Raw genomic sequence first — 20,186 nt, 5'->3', positions numbered from 1 at the left:
ATGAAGGATGGCAGTATTTAACCAGCACAGTCTATTTCCTGTGAACAGAGTGAAAACAAATCTGCATATTCAAATATCAAATCCAATGTTTTTAGCATTGTACTCAAGCTAACTGACCTAACCAGTCACAGAAAGGTCAGTCTTATTGCTTGGGCAATATGACAAGGGATACAAGTGGTGACATTTCAAAGTTGATTGACTCAAACAGTAGAAAATAAGTCAGTAGGCATGATTCTGTCCTGGCAGGAGAATGAAATGGCTAACTCAACCACTGTCAGAACACTATATGATTTGAAGAAATTACTACTGGAACACAGGGTTTTTAAATTTAGTAATATAGTATCATCCTAAAACATTAAAAATACAGATGTAAATAGACTTGAATATAAACACACTTCTTTAGCCTCTAACTCACTGCCCCAAGTTCATTGCACTTCACCAGTATGGATATTATCCATATTTTGGGGGGTTAACATCTCATTTTGTTTTGTTTGTATTTCTATGATTATGAGTATAAGTAAATGTTTTTATATGTTTATTTCTTCTTCTATAAATGGACTATTCATAACCCTTACCTGTTTTTCTATTGTTTTTTCTAGTGATTTGAATGAATTCCTTATATATTCTTAGTATTAATTGTTATATATATTGTAAATATTTTCTCTCAATTTGTTACTTTTACATAACTTTGTTAAGATGTCTTTTACTATGTAAGTGGTAAATTTCTTTTTTATGGTTCTAAAAAGTTTTACTAAGAAAGTCATTCCTACCCAAAAGGCAATACAAGTGTTCTCTCCAGTTCAGCCTGTTTTTATTTCAAAACTGGATCTCTTTTCTTTTATCACAGCTGCATGTTAAATAGAAGCTAGAAAGCTTATATAGTATTTTGTTAGTAAAGGAATTCACTTATGTTTTTTTCTAGTACTTGATTATAATTTTGTTTTTAGTATTTCTACATTTGATTTATTTGGTAATTCATTCTTTGGTATGCAGTGAAGAATGGTTCAACTTTATCTTTTTTGTATGGTTATCCAGTTGCCCTAACAGCATTTATTAATAGTTCATGTTTTTCACAGGAATGAGAGATATCCCCTTAATTATATATTTATATTCTGAGTCATATCATATCACATAAAGTCTATTTTTGAACTTTCTATTCTATTTCATTGGTCTGTCTATTTATGTACCAGTGCCACACTTTTAATTAGAGAGACTTTATAGTATTTTAACAAATGATTAAGCTAATTCCTCCCCCAATAGCTTTTTTTAAAATATTTTCTTAGCTATTTATGCACATTTATTTTCCCTATATCAAATTTAATATTAACTAGTCTAGCTCCAGAATAAAAGTTAATAAATATTTGATTGAAAAAGCATTGGATTTATAGATTAATTTAGGGACCACTAACCTTCATTTTGAGATGTCCTGTGTACAAACAAGCAGTGGTATTATTTACTCAAGTCCATCTTTGTGCTTTTTTTGCAAATATTTTATAGTTTTTTTCACGGTTTTAACATTTTGTTTTTCTACCTATTTTCTTGCTATTGTAAAGGAAGTTTTAACTTACATTATATCTCTGAACTAGTTAATATTTGTGGATTTGATACTATTGTTTTATCATTGATTCTCTAGGAGTTTCCAAATATACTATCATATCATTGAGGTATCTATGTCAATATAATAAAATATGTTAGCCAATGCAATTAGATAGGAGAAAACAAATGAAACATAGTAAATCTATAAATATATTATAGTTTTGTATATCATATATAGTTATATATAGTGTTGTATACGTGTACGTGTATGTGTGTGTATATATATCCTTTCTTCAATATATATCTCCTTTTCTCCAATGTTTCACTTTAAGTAAGATGCTAGAATTTTGGAGATATATATTTCACACACATATATACAAAATTTGCTGACACAATCGTCCATTCTATTTTTTATGAGATTTTATTAGAAATAGGTATTCAGTTTTATCAATGAGTTTTCAATGTCTATAGAAATAATCATATGATTTTTTTATTCTTAGTCTTATTATTATGGCAATATACAGTATTAAAAGATCCTTAGATGCATGGTATAAAATTCCACTTGGTCATGGTATATTGTTTATTAAATGTATATTAAAATCCAATAGTTAATATTTTATTTAGGTTTATTTCCTCAATATTCATAAGAAATATTTTCTGTAATTTTCTTTTGTGTTATCTTTGTCAGATTTGGGTGTCAACATTGTTCTCATTTCATAAAATGATTGGAAAGTTTTCCTTTTATCTATGTGAAAAAATTTATCCAGCATTTGAAATATCTGGTCTCTAAAGGTTTAAATTTATCTTGCATCCAAATGGGTCTGCTTTTCTGTTAGTTGAATCCTTGATAAAATTCTCTGCTTCATCTGTGAGAGCTGGTCTTTTTTTAAGCTTTCAGTTTTGGTAACCTGAATTTTCCTAATAAATTATGCATTTCATTTAAGCTTTCAAATTTACTTGCATGGGGTGCACAAAATTCTCTCTCTCTCTCTCTCTCTCTGTCACACACACACACACACATATATATAATCATATGTGTATATATGTGTGTGATTAGATATGATTTATATGTATATAAATTTTCTCTGTATCAGTACAGAAATTAGTACATGGATATCTTGGGGATAGGAGGATTCATTATTCAGCCTACCAAACTCTGCCCTCTAGAACCACTTTTGGTACCAATATCTGTGTCAGTCAGGGTTCAACCAGAGAAACAGAAATGATGGAAGAGATATATTAAATAGTTTACATATGTGGGGAAAGAGGCTGACTGGTATCTACAGAATGGGTCATCCTATTCAATTAATTATTAAAACCTTCCACTGCTGAGTTCACCTGTTGGTGAGGGTTCACATGGGACATAAGTTTCCCCATGTTCTTTGCGCAACAGAGAGGTCTATCCCCATACATCTTCCTCAGGTATCCATGTCACCAATTTTCCAACTATGTTCTTTTAGAGGCCCTGACCATCAAACCAAACTACTAGTCACAGACCCTGAATCTATATATACACTCTTACCTCCAGCAATTTATCCTTTTAGGAAAAGTGAAAATTAGGAGAAATACTCAAAATTCTGTCCACTGGGGGGATTTTTCATTACCTATATCTTTCAGGGACATTCCAGAAAGGGGCTGTGGGGCTTTAGGTTTCCACTTTCAGATTGTGCCTACACATCAAGCAAACCATATGCACACAAGATACAAGTTTTTGTTCCTCAGTCAACTGGTCATAGCAATATCTTCATGAGGTCATAGGTTCAGGCTTAGAGAGAGAAGGTAACGTAGCAGGAGTAGAAATCATAAGTATTTGAAACATCTCCTCATACAACTTGAACATTCAGGGCTTGTTTGTGCCTGATATGGTATATATCATTTCCATCTGATGATAGAGTATTGCTACCACACCCAACTTCACAGTTTGGTAGCTCAGACAACATCCCATTTATGATGGGTAGCTGAGGTCACATGGTAACTTGGTTATCCATGGTTTAAGCATTGAGTCTCTAGTAGGTCCAGTAGTAAGTCAATAGTTGGTTCTCAAAAGAAGTGTAGTCATACACCAAGGATGGTAGGGCTTTGCTCCAAAATCTTAAAGATTTGTGCTATGATTCACCTATGGGAGCCTGCCAAAGGCTCCAAACAGAATCTACCACTGACACTTCAAGCACCATCAGATGTGTTGTATCTGCCTAAGCAGTAGAACAGCTTGCACAGCAGCCTGGACCTGTCATAGAGCTTTTCTGACTCTCACTCAAAACTACCAGCTTGACAGAATACTGGATAAATGGGCCAGAGTAGCACTCTCAAATGAGGAATGCGTTGCTTCCATAATTTAAAAGGGTTTACTAGGCATGGTGTCTCTGTTTTGGTTGTAGAAGGGATCAGATGCAACAACTTATCCTTGACCGTTGAAGATCCCTATCTACACATGCCCAGACCACTTAACCCCTAGACACTTCACTGAAGTGGAAGGTCTATGCATTTTGTGGGATTTATTTTCCAACTTTTAACACACAAATGTCTTACCAATATGTCTAGAGTAATTTCTATTTCCAGCTCACCAGTGTCAATCAGCATAATACCATCAACATAATGGAGCAGTGTGATGTTTTATGGAAAGGAAAGGTGATCAAGATCAGTGCAAACTAAGTCAAAACATAGGTTAGGGCTGGAGAGTTGATGTAATCCTGAGACAGGACAGTGAAGGTGTATCGATGACCTTTCCAGCTGAAAGCAAACTGCTTCTGGTGATCTTTACTAACAGAATTTGAGAAAAAAAAACATATGACAGATCAATATCTATACCAAGTACAAGAGAATGTTACTTCAATGATGCAATGAAATTATGTATGAAATAGCAGCTGTAATTGGGTCACCATGTGATTAACATTACAATAACCTACTACCATTCCCCAAGATCCACCTGTTTCCTGCAAAACCCAAATAGGTGAGTTGGATGAACATGTGGCATTAATCACTACCTCTGCAACTTTCAAGATACTTGATGGTGGCACTAGTCTCTGCAATCCCTTCGAGAAAGCACTGTTGCTTTAGGTTTACCATATTTGTAATTAGAGGCTACCTAGTGGCTTCCACTTGGCCTTTGCTATTACAAAAGCCCATACTCCACAGACCAGGAAAACAATATCAGGATTCTGCCAGTTTCTTGGTAAGTCTACACCAATTTTGTGTTTATTAGATGGAGAAACAACCAACCAGAGGATAGGTTCATGACTCCACTGGGCCCACTCTGAGATGAACTCTACTAATCACTGGGCCTCCATAAGCCCCTACTCTAATTGGTAAACACAGTAACATTTTTTTCTTACCTGGAATTAGTGTCACTTCAGAGCCAATGTCCAGTAACCCTTGAAAATTTTGATTATTTTACTTTTTCCAAAGCACAATCACTCAGGTAAATAACAATAGATTCCTTTGGGGAGGGCTAAAAGTTTAACAGTATATATATATTTTTTAATTTTTTAAGAGCAGTTTTAGGTCCACAGCAAAATTAAGAGTAAAGTACAGAAATTTCCCATAACCTCCTGCCCCATATATGAATGGCCTCCCCCATTGTCAATATCCCCAGATAATGCAAGTAATGGAAGTAATGCAAGTATTACAGTTGATGAACCTACATTGGTACACCATTATTACCCAAAGTTCATAATTTACATTAGGGTTCAAGTTTAGATTTGTGCCTCCTATGGGTTTGGACAAATGTATAATGACTTTTATCTACCACTATAGTATCATACAAAGTATTTTCACTGCCCTAAAAACTCTCTGTGCTCCACCTATTCATTCCTCCCTCCCCCAACCCCTAGCAACCGGCTACAGTAAGTTATAATTCTATGTCTGTCTCTCTCTCCAATTTTGGGAGCAGCAATTTGCCTTGTTACCTCAATTCTCTTATAGCTCTAAGAAGCATTAGTGATTTTTCAGTTTTTCCAGCTTTTTAATTGGTAGGACAGAGTGGCAACTTCCAAATTCCTTACATGTGGAACCAGAAACTGGAAGTCCCGTTATTATTCTTTTTATTGCCCAATAATATTCCATGGTATAAACATACCACATTTCATTTATCTATTCCTTTCATCAATTGATAGACATTTGGTTGTTTTTACTTTTTGGCTGTTTTGAATAATGCTGCTATGAATATTCATGTGCAAGTTTTTGTGTGGACATATGTTTTCATTTCTTTTGGATAGATGATACCTCGAGGTAGAATTGCTGGGTCATATGGTAATTCTATGTTTAACCTTTTGAGGAACTGTCAGACTGTTTTTCAAATTGTACCATTTTATATTTCCACTAGTAGTGTATAAAAGTTCCAACTTCACCACATCCTTGTCAACTCTTGTTATTATCTGTCTTTTTTGACTGGAGGCATCACAGTGAGTGCGAGGTAATACCTCATTGTGGTTTTGACTTGAATTTCTCTGATGACTAATGATATTGACCATCTTTTCATGGGTTCTTTGGACACTGATATACATTCTTTGGAGAAATATCTATTCAGATCTTTTGCCCTTTTTAAATTTGAGTTATTTTGTCCTTTTATTATTGACTCATAAGGGTTCTTTAAATACTTCAAACACAAGTTCCTTGTCAAAGATCTGATTTGCAAAAATTTTCTTCCATTGTGTGGAACTTCTTTTCACTTTCTTGATGGTGTCCTTTGTAGTACAAGTTTTTAATTTTGATGGTGTACTATTTAGCTAATTTTTTTCTTTTTTTTTTTTAATTTTTGGTGTCATATCTAAAAAAAAAACAAAAAACATTGCCTAACCCAAGCTCATGTAGATTTCTTCCTATATTTTTTCTAAGAGTTTAATCATTCTAGTTCCTACATTTAAGTCTTTGATACATTTTGAATTAATTTCTTGTATGATGTAAAGTATAATTCCAACTTATTTCTTTTGCATGTGGCTTTCCAGCTGTCCCAGCATAATTTTTTTGTCAACTTTTATTTTCCTATTGAATTGTCTTGGCACCCCTGTCAAAACCAATTGACCACAAATGTAATGGCATGTTTCTAAACTTTCAATTGTGTTTCACTGATGTATATGTCTCTTCTCATGCCAATATCATGCCATCTTGATTAAGGTAGCATTGTAATAAGTTCTGGAAAAAGTATAAATCTGTTAAATTTCTTCTTCCTTTTTGGTACTGTTTTGGCTAATCCCTTGAATTTTCTTCTAAGCCCCTAAATATTCATATCTATTTTAAGTTCAGTTTGCCAGTTTATTCAAAGGTGGCAGCTGAGATTTTTATAGGGATTATGTTTACTCATAGTTTTATTACCATGGTATCACATAGAAATTTAAGCTATTTCTCATATATGATTCTTAACACACTTTGTTTTGAAGTAAAGTTACTCATAGTGTTATCCCCCTTACTAAATTGTAAGCTCCATGGCAGTAGATGTTGTGTCTTATTCTTTAATTTCATGAAAAGTCTTTTAAAATCTTTGCAAAAGGCAGACACTTAAAGGTACTTAACTTGTAGAAATTTGTAAAACTAACACAGGCTGAAGTCTAGTTAACAAGATATTTTTGGTCTTCTTTAAAGTGGGTTTGTATAGATTGTCAATTTTATCAATTACTGTCAAATAAGGGCATGACCAGTTTGGTTTTGCAATGGGTGTGAGATAGACTGGGAAAATGCCATTCTTTACTCTCCATGCTTGTAAGTTTCATTCTGAGTGCAAGGCTAGTTCAAAGCTGCTATCTTATTTTAGTTACTTAACCACTCTTTTCTTTCTAGCCAAATTGGCTTGACCACCCTCTCCCCACTCAGAAAAACAAAAACAAAAAACATGGCATCACACACACTAGATTTTTTCAGGAGTTCAGATAAATTTCAGTAAGTGAATATAAACATATTTTAAAATGGTTTAAAAATAGAAATATGCAGGTGGTTATGTGTTGGTCATGATTCATGAACTATTCATAAACAGCAGGAAAATAATAGTTACCCTCTTCATGTCATCTCTTTGGCTTAAGGAAGAAAAAATTCTGTTATGTGTAGCAATTCTCTGGCCAAAAATAAATGGGTATCACTTTTAGTTTTTAATTGCCACATCTGTTTTTCCATTTAGTCATGGCATTAACACAATGGGACATGACTTAATGACCGCCAGACTTAATATGAATTATTTTCAGCTCACAAAAATGTTACCAAAAGACTCCCATACATGGAGTAAATGTCCAGAGAGTTTTTCAAACTGTAAGCAATGCTGGTTCATTCACACCACTGTTAACACTGAATTACTTGACATAGCTCTAATTAAAACTACCGCAGTGGTGTTTCTAGTCAATAGCAACCACACTGTGATTGGTGGGAGCACACTCTTGCCAAGTTTTTGATTATTGTATGGCAATACAGACCCAGCTGGTGTACAGTCCTTTATATCTGATCCTCTGACACTGAAAATGCCACACATCTCCTTTAAAATTGACACATGCCTGACTAGCTGTTCACTGCAATAATGTATGCAAATTTCCTATTTTTTATTTGTATATTCTGAACCACCTACTAAAATTTACTTTTTATAAGTCAGAGAATTTCTTTTGATGTGCATTATTGCATACTCTCCAAGTCCATTTATCCATAAATCACAGTTTGTTGTTTTATAGGGGTAAGTCTCCAATTATCTATAAGCAAAAGATTATTTATAATGAAATAGATATGCCCACAGATGTGGCTAAATATCCAAACAATCCAACTCAAATTGTAACCAACATACATCAAATAAATTAGTCACTGCATACTTCTTAACTTCTTCATGTAGGCAGACATTTTTATTTCCGTGTTCAGTATTTATTGTGGTTAATTAGTATAGTCTAAACTGCTCACTAATTATTTCAACATCCTCTCTAGCCAGCAGTAGCTTTGTAAACATTCTGCAGTTCTCTCTCTTTTGATATCATTTCTCCATTCTCTACTCAGACATATTAGACAGTTTCATTCAGTCACCTTACTTACATGATGTTGTTATAGTAAAACATGCAATGCAAAACCGGTAATCCAGTAGTCCCATAATCTATTCTAGCTCCTCTCAGTTGCTGTGTGGTCTTAGGCAGATCAGAAATCTCACAGTATCCTTTCTTCATTAAATTGAAGATAATGTTAATTTAACTCACAATGTTTTGAGATTTAAATGAAATGATGTAATTATAAGCATTTTATGATATAATGGATATTAATTTTATCAATTGTCCTTATTTTTCAGATTCCACTTGAAAATAGTCTATTATTTATTACCCAGGATCTCACCCTGTTTTAAGTTCAAATGTAAAGATGTTAGAGCCATTGCAGTGACAAGTGAGGTCCACTGGTTGTCCTTAAGATGTTTCACAAAATTGTACTGTATTTTCAAAATCATACCAGGCCAGGGTCTGATCTTCAGATTTCCACACTTAAAATTTGTTTTTCTTTTCTGTGTTTTAGACTAGATCAAACTGGAAGACGTTTATTCACTATAACAAAAAGTACAGTGGACTAATGGATAATACCAGAATGTTAATTTCATTTAAATGAGAAAAATAATTGTCAAGTGAAACAGATACTCACTTCTCTGACCATCATATTCTTTCTCTGTAGGAAGTTACATAAGAAGTCAAATTATAATCAGAAGATTGTTTAGTGATCCTGGAATCAGAGCACAGGTTTCTTCTGTTCCTTTGATTGCAGTGCTTAATGGCCTCCTGTCTTGACAGGTGGAAGTGCTGCATTTCCACAGATATACCTGCCTCACAACCAGGACAAGTTTGTTCCCGGGTCAAGCAGTCAGTGACCAGGCTGCCACAGAGCACAATTTTAGCAGGTACCACTCACATGACAATCTATGTAAATTTTACCCCCTGGAGTTACACAACAGTGGTGATAGTGCAAAACCTTTTCCCTAAATGGTATTTTAATACCCACTGCCAGAATGTTTCCTTGACACTCTTTTTATTTTTGCTTCCGATCATGGCCAATTCCCTTTGTAATTGGCCCTTCCTTTTTTTTGAGTTTTGCATTGTGCTACCTTAGCTTTTTAATTTGATCTTGTTACTGTCAGAAAAGCTACCTTTAAAAATCCTTTAAAATGACGTTATAGTGAAAACATTTTAATATGACATTTGGTTACATTTTAAAGTTTTGATAAGATTTGGAAGGGAGCGTCTAAAAGAAAGAGTGCCCAAGGTTACCAGGGTCTTAAAACATCCTTGCACCTGACAATCCAAACCTCCCTTAGCCAAATTCATTTAAATTGTTTGCCAGAAGAAAGAAAAGAAGTACTTTCTTTGTTTTAAGGGAAAGAGAGGGTGAGTTGCTAGACTTGATTCTATAGAACCAAACAATTTTCCCCTTAACTTTGCTACTGATTCTATAGTCAACTAAATATGAAAGCACTGCTTTCTATTCCCTGCCATCTATAGTCCGGTGATGCATGTTAATAGTTTATAAAATGCCTGCAGTAAACAAACTTGCTTGTCTTTATTTAATATAAAATTTCCTGAACTTTTATGATTCTGACTTTTTTAAGAGCTTTTAAAATCTTTTACATGCTTTTGAAAACAGAGACCTGTTTTCCATTTATTTGTACAATGCCATAAACATTATTGACATCACGGTACAGGAAGTACAAGGTAATAGTTTTGAAAGACAAATCATAATATTTGTCGTTAATATATGTTGTAAGGTCTTAACTTGTAAAAACAATGAGGCCCTTCCACCCCTGGGTTGTACACTGTACTTAGCCCTTACACTCCCGTGGGCCTGCGGTTCAAGTGAGCACTCCATTGCCTCTGGCAGAGTTACAGATACTAGATGCTAAAAGGTTAAGGTTGCATCTTTTCTCACTTTACAACAAAAATCAATCCACCAGGAATGAAACATCTCTGGGTGGTGGGCATCTCCAATTGACTTCTCTCTACTTTAGAGCTCCTGCGGTTGGCAACAAGTCACTAAGAGCTGATGGATTTCTGCTTTCTCAACTCTCTCCCCTCTTTTCCTCTCTCTCCTTCTCCCTCTCCCCAGTCTCTACACACACACACACACACACACACACACGGATGACAGATTTTAAAAATTGGACTGAAAAGTATAATGACAAGAAAACTTTAATATATTCCTATTATACATGTTCACAGATTTTTCTGTTATGAGAGTCTCATCTCCTTAGGAATTTTATGTCACTTTAAATAAAAATATCTCCAGAATATTTTATGACAGGGTTTTTCTACATGAACGCATCCACTCAAATGCTTCATTAATTTGTTTACCAAGACACATTATATAACTTTCAGGTTTCCAGTTTGACAATCCAAGTATCTCATGGTATTGATTTGCCTAATTAACCAACCCAAATATTTTTTCCTAAAAGTACAATGCAATCCCTATATCCTGTAGCATATGCCAGGAAAAAGACTTTTTTTTCCTTATTAGTCTCTCGCTTTCCAGAATGAGGAGGGTTGAGGAAAAAGAACAAAGCTATCATCTCAGAGATATACTGCTTCAGAATAGACAGAGAAATTTAAAACATGAGGACCTCCAGAGAAGGAACCATGGCTCTCCCATTGTTGAAATGACTCTCCATGCCACACCTCCATCTAACAAGAACTTCCTTAATATCATGTAGAGGTCAAAGCCCTTCAACATTCACTCCCTTTCCTTCAGTCAGCATAAGATCCCTTTGCATTTTAGTATAATGATAATTGAAGTCATTTTTCACGAGGTGCAATGGAACCATATATCTGTAAAGGGAATTTGTAAAGTGATATCATAATGTGGTCTCTAAACAGACCTTCTAAAAGATAAAAATAAAATCTTCGACAATAACTAATAATGAAACTCTGTAAACTAGGGTTCCCAAAACAGAGCCAAATATGAAACATCCCAAGAATGTCCTTTGTAATTCAGGATGTTTGCTGAGTGCCTTATTTTTGCAAGCATGAAGATTTTGTGGCTTCACAAGGCACTCAACGCTTAATGGCTTCCAAGAGAGGGTGTCACTATATCAGATAATGGTAAGAAGAGACCAGAGATTTATGTGTATCCATAAATCCACTCTACATTGGGCTACATATTTCCTTGATGTATCTGTAATAGCTTACACTAAATTTATCATTGACCTAACCACACTGCTTTGTAATGTTTTCTATGTGTTCGTCTCCCCAAATTGACTGTGAATTCCGTGGGAACTTTAATTATTAATATATAATGGGTGTCTTTGCATCGCAATGCCAAGTAAAATGTCCAGCACTCAATAAATGTTTTCTCAGTTAATTAACTATGGAACTTTACTATTACCACCATCACCAACTCTACTAAAAGAAAACAGATGGCACTGTCTTTCTCTTTTCTTTTACCTGCCAGGACATATCCTAATTGTTCATTCAAATCTGATTTAATGTCATGGGGCTTGTGAGGAGTTTGATAAAATGAATATTTATTGAGGCTCTACCAAGCAGCCAGTGGTTTATGTGCGTTATTCCATTTAATCCTTCCACAAGGAATTAAACAATGTAAGGCTCATTTTATAGATGATAAAACAAGTTCAACAAAAGCTTAAGTAGGTAATACTAGCAGAGCTGGGATTTGAACCAAATCTGTTTAACTCCAAAGGCTAGGTCTTCTTCAATGTAGCATACAATATCATTTAAAAATAATATATCACATTTCACGGACAAAAGAATTGAGGACTAAAAACGCATATGAGCAGTCTAAAGCCAGGTGACTGATTAATGTTGTTTCCTACTAACATTCTGATTTGCAGACTAAAAATTCCATGGGACTTCTTCTGGAAATAACATAAAAATAATGTTTTCCGCTGTCTCTGTGTGCTCACAGCCTATCATGGTGCCTTGTAATTGGGCCCAAAGACTAGAATTTTAAGAGTGATACCTGGTATTTTTTGTGGTGGAGGAGGTAGTGGTGGTGGTAGGAATGACCCTGGTGATGGTGGTGGGAGGGACATGGGGGAGGTAGTCATTTTTCATGGTTCCACTCAGTGCAGTCCCTTCTGTCCCAGGATTTAAGATTTACTCTGATTCTCATCTTAGTCAACAGAGTTTCAAACAGAATTTTAATATCGGTGGTCATTTCCAAGGTATACTGCTTCAGGCGTTTGTTTGTGAATATGTACATATGTTCCAAGGGTGTATGTGAAGATAAGGGAAATCCTGAAAATAAAAAAATAAAAAAAAATAAAAAAAAGGTTTTGGGGAAAAGGGAGTGAGATTATAAAAGGAAGAAAAAAGCATTAAGAATGGGAAACACAATTTTAAGTTACATTGTTCTAAAAAATTCTTTCCAGTGAGTCAAGGTTTAAAGTTAGATTCAGCTAACTCCAATCATATAACATTTCACGGTTTGTAGTGTGTCATTAAACAAAAATCACCAGATAGAGCGAAGTTAAATCTATTATTCAAAATGCTAATGATTTTGATTTTCACCATTCAAAGGAACACCCTTCATCAGCAGAGAAAATTAGTTCTGTTCCTGTAGATAGTAGGTAGAATGTTTATTTCAGTTCCTCTTAGCATACAAAGATAAACGGAATTTATTCTTTCAAAGTGGAGAGGTATGTCCTATCGATTCTCTATGGCCTCACTTTTCTAACTGTGAATGGGTGAAGTTAACGATCCCTGCAGTTCATTTTTGCTTTAAAAATTTTACAGCTATCATTATTTTAAAAATGTGAGAAGTATAGCAACATAGAAGATAAGATTATAGCTTTGGAATCAAACAAACCTTGATTCAAGTTCCAGTTCCACTTGTTAGATCTGAAGGAGGGAAAACGGGTAGCAAGGCAAGCAAGGAAGTGGCCAAGGGCAGAGAGTGGCTAGGAACCAAATTCCAGCTAGGAACTGTTCCCTTGTGGGAACATACACAGTAAGGAGCTCCTAGTGACCTTTAACTGACCTGGGGCTCATTACCATCTAATTAGCATAGCATGGGTGGAGTTTTCATGAAGGATTCTGGGGAAGAGCATGTGCAGAAAGGGAAACTGTTACATAACCAGCCTGTTATGTAACCCCAACCTGTCAATCACACCAAAGGCTGGAAATGGCAACCAATCCTGCCAGGAGAAAGGTGGACAAACTAGTGAACACATCGGTGTGTGCTCAGACCTCTGCATCTTCCTCCACTAGTGGAGACTGACCCGTTCTTCTCACTCTCTCTGGAACATATTTTCCCTTTGTGTCATTTTGTATAGCTTCCTTTTTCACTTTCACTTTTTATAGCTTCTTTCTTTTTCCTATAATAAACGGTTTGTGTGGAATTGCCCTGTATTTGTGATCACTCCACCATCGGCTCTACTTGATACCAGTACTCATTCTTGACACTGGGAACCAGGGGATTAGGGAACATCCAGACGGACCTAACACACTCCTTCCTAGCTGAGGAAATTTGACAGGTTATGTAACCTATGTAAGGTTCAGGTTAGGGGTAGCAAAGTCACAATAGCATTTAGGCAATTGCTCAAACTAGGAAACTTAAACCCTTTTAAAACATTCAATCGAGTCCAAAATCCTAGCAATTCTATATTTCAAATACATCTTGATTCCACCCTATATTTGTTTTCTAGGGCTGCTATAATAAATAAGTATCTCAGAGTGAGTGGCTTAAACAACAGAAATTTATCCCCACAATAATGAAGCCTAGAAGTCTGAGATCAAGGTGTAGGCAGGGTGGGTTTCATTCTGAAGTCTCTCTCCTTGGCTTACAGACAGCCACCTTTTCACTTTCTCTTTATGTGGTCTTTCCTCTGTGCTTCTGTGTCCTAATCTCCTCATACAAAGACATCATTCATATTGAATGAGGGTCCACCCACATGACCTCACTTTACCTTAATTAATTACCTCTTTGAACACCTTATCCCAACTATAGTCACATTCTAAGGAACTGGGGCTTAGGACTTCAGCATATGAATTTTGAGGGGACACAATTGAGCTGACAAAGCACCCACTTCTCTCATCTCCACTGCTGCCATCTCAGATGAACCTGCCGTCCTCTCTCACCTGCTCTGCTGCAATACCTTTCTAGACATCATCTTATAGCTACTCCAGTTTATTCTCCACCTGGCAGCCAGAGAGATATTTTTTAAAATCTATATTATGTCATAACAATTTCCAGATTAAAATTCTCCAGGATTTTCTCATTATACTTGCCTATAAGGTGATGCCCAGGGCAGTTTATACACAAGTCCATCACTTCTACAGCACTAATCTCTTTTCCATACCGAACTTTCCACCGGAAATGCTTTTTAACTCACTCTTTAATTGAATAACCCCTTCCTTCAGGTCTCAGTTTAAATTTTACTAAAAATTAATACTGACCATCATGACGTTTTCAGACTCAGACACACCCAGGATCCTGATCTGGGTTGTTTACCTGAGTCAGGACTGGACATTGCCCTTCCCCTTGGGCCCAGTGCTTGGCTTGTCCTGCTGTATGGTTCCCTCTCACACTCCCCCATCCCTCCCACCCCCAGCTCAGCTCCCTACTCAGACAAAACACTGACGTTTCCAGTCCGGTTGTGACTCCAAAATGAGAACTAGTATGGTACTTTCAATAATATAGCTATCGTAAAACTGACTTGCCAATTTCTTTACTTCCGAAAGGTAAAAAAGTAATCAAATGAACAAGCCAACAAACCTCACGATTAAAAAGATTCCAGTTTTGCCTCAGCTCTAAATTAATCTTTTAAGGAATCAGAAACTTCTGAACTTTATCTATTATAAAGTTATTTGTAGATCTAAATAAAATAGCAATTCTTTTATTTAAAAAAAAAACCCTTGAGATGCTTACTAAAATGTCATTATATGCACTTTGAAATAATTTAAGATGCAAAATGTATCTTTTAATGAAGAATTAGGGGTTTAGAAAAATGAGGACATTCACTTTTGGTGTTAATGAACATTTATAAAATGCACTTCACTATGAAAGCAGTTCATAATCTCATTCCAAAAAGCTATAGGAAATTATGCACAATAACCTCATTCACTTTTTTTTTTCTATTTCTTTTATATTCTCTTTCTACTGCCATTGATAAGTGAGTGGCTTACATGGCTCCCTTTTTGGTCTTCCTATTTTTCCAGAGCTCCAACAGGCCATGGTAGAGATGCACTTGGTCTAAAAACAAACTTATGTCTAATAGCAAACCCTTCATCATCTTTGCCTTCAAGCTTAATTCCTTCCACAACTTTCTCATTTCCTCAGTGCTGCTACCTGGAATCAGTTTTTGATGAATTCTTCCCATATTCATGACATCTAATTACCAAATACTATTGCACATTCATATTTACTTGTAGCTCCTCTCACATTACTGTCTTTCGTCTCATTCTGACTATAGTCATCCTACTTCAAGTCTTTTTAACGTTATTCGTGGTTAAAGCAATCCTCAGCCAATCTCTTTCTATCCCAATGTTTCATGGCAATACCTATACCACAGTCATACATGGCACATTTTTTAGCCTGTCTTTCCTTTGGTGAAACGAAATTGTAGTAGAAAGCATAAATAATTAATGAAAAAACATAGTGCATGACCACACTCACTTGCCCGCTCTAATGGACAATAGATCCTGAGTGGTTTTAGAGTTTACTTAGAAAGTATTCCTTAAGAATGGGGTCAAATCTTACAATCAATTGTTCTCTTTAGTTCAGTTTTTTTTTTTTTCAATCTCCCACTATACCTAGGCAGTTTTTTACAAATAGTAGTTGTGTTGAGGAGAAAGATTTTGATCTGTCAGTATCCATAACCTTCTGCTCCTATGAACTCACTAAGATCACTAAGACAGATCCTGCGTTAGTTATTAAGTTTTTGGTTTTTTGTTTTTTGAGACAGAGTCTCACTCTTGCCCGGGCTAGAGTGCTGTGGCATTAGCTTGGCTCACAGCAACCTCAAACTCCTGGGCTCAAGCAATCTTCCTGCCTCAGCTTCCCGGGGAAGCTGGGACTACAGGCATGTGCCACCATGCCTGGCTAATTTTTTCTATATATTTTTAGTTGTCTGGCTAATTTCCTTCTATTTTTAGTAGAGAGGGGGGTCTCGCTCTTGCTCAGGCTGATCTCGAACTCCTGACTTCGAGCAATCCTCTGGCCTCGGCCTCCCAGAGTGCTAGGATTACAGGCATGAGCCACCGTGCCCTGTCAAGGTTACTAAGTTTTAATGAAAATTTCAGATAAGATAGAGTTGAGGAGCCTGCAGAGGCAATTGGCATTCACTAAAGGCAAGAGGGTCACAGTACTCACTAAAGAAAGATAAAAATTGATATGAGAAAGGGGAAAATAGAAAGGATTGAAGAAGATAAAGAACATTTGTGAACTGAGATTGATACAATTTTCCGAAACTAGAAGGAGAGAAAGCATTCTTATCTTTTGATGAAATGCCTGTGGTCTCACTGGGGATGGACAGTGAGGAGGGATGAAAAAGAGAAATTCAATAAGTTTAGTTGTATGCTATGCATGGAGCCACCGTGATCTTCTAAGAGAAACCAATATAAATATGAAATTCCTTTCAATTCTTTCTTGATGCTGGATTAAATTTTGTTTAATGTGATGTCAGGACAAGCTTGAGCATCAGATGGTCCTGGCATCATTGTGGGTTTCACAATGATGAAAACGTTCCAAAGCAGTTTGACTGCTGTAGAAACAGTTAACATTTAGAAACATGATTCCCAGCCTTTTCACAACTTTTATGGAATTTAAATGCACTCCATTTTCAATTTTATTACCTAAAAACACCATCTTATACAGTCTCAAATATATAATTACACTCCATTTTACAAATTAGAAAACATAAGCTCTAAAGGCAAATTGCTTTGCTCAGGTTCATAAAAAATATGCAGGTAGAAACCTACGGAGTGAAAACTAAAATTATGCCTTCCAATTCCTATGTCAGAGTTTCTTAATAATGATAGGCTCTATAATTCTTGTGCAAATTGAGAGAAATGCAGAGTTTTGGGGGGTTTTTAGTGTTTCTGCTTTTTCTTTTTCTTTTCCTGGCTCTCTCTCTCTCGCTCTCTCTCTCTTTTTTAGTTTTCCAATTTAAGAGAGGATTCAGAAGCCTGTAAGCATTAATGAACTACAAGACTAGGAAGATAATTCCTATTGGCAATCTTCTGCTGCCCTCTATTCTTCCGAAAAGAAGCTGCTTCTTAAGTTTTGCTTGGTTGAATCACAGTTTTGTCTCTTGTAAGTTGTGTGGTCTTGGGCAAGGCATGTGTGGGGTTAACAGCACTACCCTGCCAAGCATTTGTAAGTATACCATGTGCTATCACAGGATGCTGGCTGTCAATATCATCTTCGCTGTCTTTCTTTCCTCTCTCCAGTCACCCCACCTCAACCTGCCCACCCACCTTTTTCTTTCATTTCAATCTCAAAAGGACAAACTACATTAAAACATCAACTTTTCCTTTCTCTTTACTTTCTTCTAGTTAAACATGGCTCATTTTAAATAATAGTCCAAAGTTCATGCATACAATACAAATTTTGAAAATTTACTCAAAATGGCAATTCAATATTACCAAAGATACCAAGTCAATACTATAGGACAAAACAACAGCAGTATATTCCAACTACCTGAGAGTGTCCTAAAATCCAGAGTAGTATGGAAAACAAATTGGCAGCTTTCGCACTGGCATTTTAAAGTTACCTTTACCGCAAGTGTTTTTATATGGTTTAGGTTAAAAGAAAAAAAAAAAGAAATATATACAATTGTTGTATCGCCTCTGACAAACTCTTTTTTTAAGTTTCATTGTTTTCTCCACCATTATGGGTTATGATAAATTTCTCTGCAATTTTCATTTTCTGAAAGAATGCAGAAAGGAACCACCTTTTCTATATTGCAGAATGCCCAGTTAAACTCAATCATTTGATCAAAGAAAATATCATGATTATTAAACATAGAGTAGCAGATATTATAAGTTATTTGGGGGAGCTTAATTTAAAAGTTTAAAGCAGCAAACAGTTTTTAGGTTATTCTGAGGCCATGAAATTTTAAAATGTTTACTGATCCCACACTGTGTGCAAAACTGATTCAGTGAGGCAGTGATGCAAAGAAAAACGACAAAACTTCTATTCTCCTCTTGGAAGTTAGACTCAAAAAGTAGAGGATAAGACAAAAAAATAGAATACCTGACAGAAAGTAATGCCATCCATAAGAGAGAACATGTAGTAACTGTCAAGCAACTCTCTGAAAAGGGGGAGACCACATTTTTAAATGAGGTGGGAGGCTATGGCCAACCCTGCATTTGAATTGGGACAGGAAGAAAGGACAGCTTCAACAGAGTGGTAGAAACTTTTTCAAGAAGAGTAGCATAAGACCAGAGGTAGACAAAATCACGTTCAGATTAACGACGTATCTTCCTTTTTGTTCAGTGTCAGGCAAGATTGGGTAAGAAAGTTTCTTGGAAGTAACATATGAAGGTCTTGACGGCCATATTAAAGATTTAAACTTCATTTCTTTTTTTTTTTTTTTGAGACAGAGTGTCGCTTTGTTGCCCTGGCTAGAGTGAGTGCCATGGCGTCAGCCTAGCTCACAGCAACCTCAAACTCCTGGGCTCAAGCGATCCTACTGCCTCAGCCTCCCGAATAGCTGGGACTACAGGCATGCGCCACCATGCCCAGCTAATTTTTTCTATATATATTTTAGTTGGCCAGATAATTTCTTTCTATTTTTAGTAGAGACGGGCGTCTCGCTCTTGCTCAGGCTGTTCTCAAACTCCTGACCTCGAGCGATCCACCCGCCTCGGCCTCCCAGAGTGCTAGGATTACAGGCGTGAGCCACCGCGCCCGGCCATACTTCATTTCTTAATGAACAAGGATCTGCATGATTGAGGCTCTGCTTTTGAAGGCTAATCTGCCAAGTGTAATTAAGAGAAATTGAAAGGGACAGGCATGTAGAAAACTAACAATTGTTTAGATTAAGGTAATAAGGGTCTGAGATAAACAGGTGTATACTGGAATATTAAGGAGGTAACAAAAGTGAGAAATATTGAAGAGGCAAAATTTACAGAACTTTTAATAGTTTTGAAGTATAATATACATGCCCCATATTTAAGTGCCCTTGTCTTAAATTTACTTTGAAGTGTATATAGACTCAATTTTCAAAAAACCAGCACCCAGACCAAGAAAGAGAATATTACTTAGTAACCCCAAAGACTCTTGTTTCTGTCCCTGCCTCGACCCACTATACTGACCTTGGACAGTGTACATTATTTTCAATTGCTTTGATACTTTATATAAATAGGATTATTCATGATAATCCTTTGTGTCTGGCTTCTTCCACTCAACATGATGCATGTGAGATTTATCCACATTTTTGTGTGTTGACTCATTTTTATTGCCGTACAGAATTGTATTATGTAGACAAACTATAATTTATTTGCCTATTCAACCATTTGTGGGCATTTGGGTAGTTGGCAGTTTGGAGTAATAACATATAATGTGGCTATGAACTTTTGTGCACATGCATTTTGGTGAACATATGTAAAATTTCTGTTAGATACAGACCTAGGGATAGAATTACCTGGTCATGTGCATATGTAGCCTTAGGGATAATGATAGTTTTCCACAGTAGTCGTACAAACTAGCAGTCACATCGGGAGTGTGACAGTGAGTTCCAGTGGCTCCATATCTTTACCAATATT

Source organism: Eulemur rufifrons, chromosome 16 (genome assembly GCF_041146395.1).
Source record: "Eulemur rufifrons isolate Redbay chromosome 16, OSU_ERuf_1, whole genome shotgun sequence".
Taxonomy (NCBI): domain Eukaryota; kingdom Metazoa; phylum Chordata; class Mammalia; order Primates; family Lemuridae; genus Eulemur; species Eulemur rufifrons.
Note: the sequence above shows the minus strand (reverse complement) of the source record.